Genomic DNA, 3,357 nt, shown 5'->3' on the forward strand with positions numbered 1-3,357 from the left:
ACAAAACCATGTGAACTGCTTCAGGTACTTGTATTTCTCCTAGTCAACTACAAAATATTTCAACAACAACTCACCCAATACCCTCAACTTAAAATCAAAGAAAAACTGAACTAAGGGTTAGGGTATACCTGGAGTAGATCAAGCACGGAGATCATGGGTTGCCTCCCATGTAGTGCCTGATTTAACGTTGTGGCATGACTTAGGTATCTCGATTACTTCAGACTTTATTGAGATAGATAGTAGAAATACTTTTCACTGAGTCTTTTAGACTGATATAAAGTTTGACTCATTGCCCATTAACCTTAAAGGTGTTGCCGTCTTCATTTTCAAGTTCTACTATTCCATATGAGTAGACTTGACTAACTCTGAACGATCCTGACCACTTAGATTTAAGCTTACTTGGGAATAGTTTGAGTCTGGAATTGAACAGAAACACCAAGTCACCTTTTTGGAAATCTCGCTTCTCGATCATCTAATCATGATACTTCTTCATCTTTTATTTGTATAGGTCTACTCTTTCATAATCCCTAAGATGGAATTCATCCATCTCATTCAGTTGTCCTAGTCTTAGCTCTGTTGCCTTCTTCCAATTCAAATTTAACCTTTTTGATGCACATAAAGCCTTGTGCTCCAGGTCTATTGGTAAGTGGCATGCTTTGACATAGACTAACTGGAATGGTGACATGCCAATGGGTGTCTTGAAAGTGGTCTGATATGCCCACAAGCAATCATCGAGCTTTCGAGACCAGTCTTACCGACTAACATTCACCGTTTTGGCCAGGATGGCTTTAATCTCTCAATTTGACACCTCTACTTGCCCACTAGTTTGTGGGTGATATGGAGTGGCTACTCTATGCTGTTTCACAATATATTTTTCTAAGCCAGCTGGAAACACTTAGTTTTAAAAATGAGATCCTCCATCGCTTATAATAGTATTGGTACTCCAAAGCGAGAGAAGATGTTCTTCTTGAGAAAAGCAACAACCGTCTTTCCTTCATTATCAGATAAGGCAATATCTTTGACCTATTTTGAGACATAGTCAACAACAACTCGAATATACTTTATCCCATACGAGCTTACAAAAGGACCTATAAAATCGATGGCCCAAATGTCAGCATCTTTGTCAAAGGCATCTCATGTATTTTGGAGATCGACCTCTGCCTCTGACATTGATCGCATGTCAGCACAAACTCATGATTATCCTTGAACAATATTGGCCAATAATATCCACTCCGCAACACCTTCCTAGCCATTTGGTCACTTGCATGGTGACCTCCAACTGGGGAAGCATGACATGCTTCTAATATACACAATACATCCACTTCTAGCATACATCTCCTTATAATATTGTCAGAACATCTCCAAAAAAGATATGGCTCATCCTAGAAGTAATGTGTCACATCATGAAGGAATTTATTTCTTTGATAGAAAGAAAGGTTTTCTGGAATGACCTCACTCATAATATAATTTGCAAAATCAGCGTACCAAGGCATTTTCTCCATAGCAGTAGCCAAGATCTCCTCATTAGGAAATCCATCATTTATCTCTACTTTATCTCTAACTGCCTGCTCACATTCCATTCTAGATAGATGATCCGTAACTTGGTTTTCGCAACCCTTCCTATCTTTGACTTCAAAGTAAAATTCTTGTAGCAGCAACACCCATATAACCATCCTTGGTTTTTCATCCTTATTAGCCATCAAATACCTCAAGGCTGTCTAGTTCTTTTGCACTCCATTCAGTACTTTGCTGGTATAATATATTGGATGAAATAGTTTGTCCTTTTTTTATCCCAATAAAGCTCCAAGGGAAACACCACTTGCATCGCACATGATCTCAAATTGTTTTGATCAGTCCGGTGCAACAGTGATAGGGGCCTCGACCAGCTTCTTTTTAAGGCATTCAAATGCCTTCAAGTAATCATCATCAAAAGAGAACTTAAATCTTTCTCAAAAAGTGTGCAATGTGGATTTGCAACCTTCGAGAAGTTTCTTATAAACCTCCAGTAAAAGCCATCATGTCCAAGAAAACTACGTACTCCCTTCACTGAAATAGGAGGTGGTAGTTTCTCGAAAACTTCAACCTTGGCTCGATCAACCTCTATCCCTTCTGATGAAATTTTATGCCCGAGAATGATGCCCTCCTTTACCATGAAGTGGTATTTCTCCCAATTAAGCACCAAATTGAATTCAAAACATCATTGGAAGGCAATACTCAGGTTTTCCAAACACAGCTCAAATGAATCTCCCACCACAGAGAAATCATCATGAACACTTCTAAGGTATCCTCCACTATATCTAAGAAAATAGACATCATGCACCGTTGAAAAGTAGCGGGTGCATTGCATAGCCCAAACGACATCATCTTAAAAGCAAAGGTGTCATATGGGCAAGTGAATTTCATCTTCTCCTGATCTTCAGGAGCAATATGGATCTGGTTATATCCTGAATAACTATCCAAGAAGTAATACCACCCCCTTTCGACCAATCGATCAAGTATTTGGTCCATAAAGGGCATCAAGAAGTGGTCTTTCAAATTCCATGAGTTTGGTTTGCGGTAGTCTATGCAAACTCTCCACCCAGCCACAGGCCTGAGTAGAAGCAACTCATTCCTTTCATTTGTAACAACAGTTATGCCCCCCTTTTTTGGGCATGCATTGAACTGGGCTCACCCATTTACTATAAGAAATAGGGTAAACCACTCATGCATCCAACCACTTAATAATTTCCTTCTTAACCACCTATTGTATTGGTAGGTTAAGACGGTGTTGGTGCTCGATGGTTAGAGTACAATCTTTCTTAAGTTGTATTTTATGCGTGCAGATGCCAGGGGGAATGCCAATAATATCTGCAATAGTCCATCCTATTGGTCTTTTGTACCTCTGAAGTACTAAAATAAGTGCTTCTACCTGCTGCTCACCTAAATCAACTATAATAATAATGGGTAGCGTGTTTCTGTTGCCCAAAAACATATACCTTAAATGCCCTAGCAGTTTCTTCAATTCCAACACCGGTGGCTCTTCAATAGATGGCTTAGTTGGTGGTGTTGGTCAATTAGAAAGATCAAGATCTATCTTCTTAGGAGCATAAGAGTAAGAACCCATTCCTAACAAAGCAGAAACAGTCTTTTCATACTCCTCAATACCTTTACAATTAAAATTCATCAGAAATGAGGCTAAAGGCTTGATAATAAGTTTCTCCTCTATTGAAACCTCATGCTCATCCTCATAATATACCTCAACAATTAAGAACACACTCATTTCTTCATGTTGCTTCATTGATTGGCAAACATCAAATCGTACCACCTCATCATTTATCCTAAATAAGAGCTCATTAGCTCGCAAATCAATCAACACAC

Source organism: Capsicum annuum, unplaced genomic scaffold (genome assembly GCF_002878395.1).
Source record: "Capsicum annuum cultivar UCD-10X-F1 unplaced genomic scaffold, UCD10Xv1.1 ctg3887, whole genome shotgun sequence".
Taxonomy (NCBI): domain Eukaryota; kingdom Viridiplantae; phylum Streptophyta; class Magnoliopsida; order Solanales; family Solanaceae; genus Capsicum; species Capsicum annuum.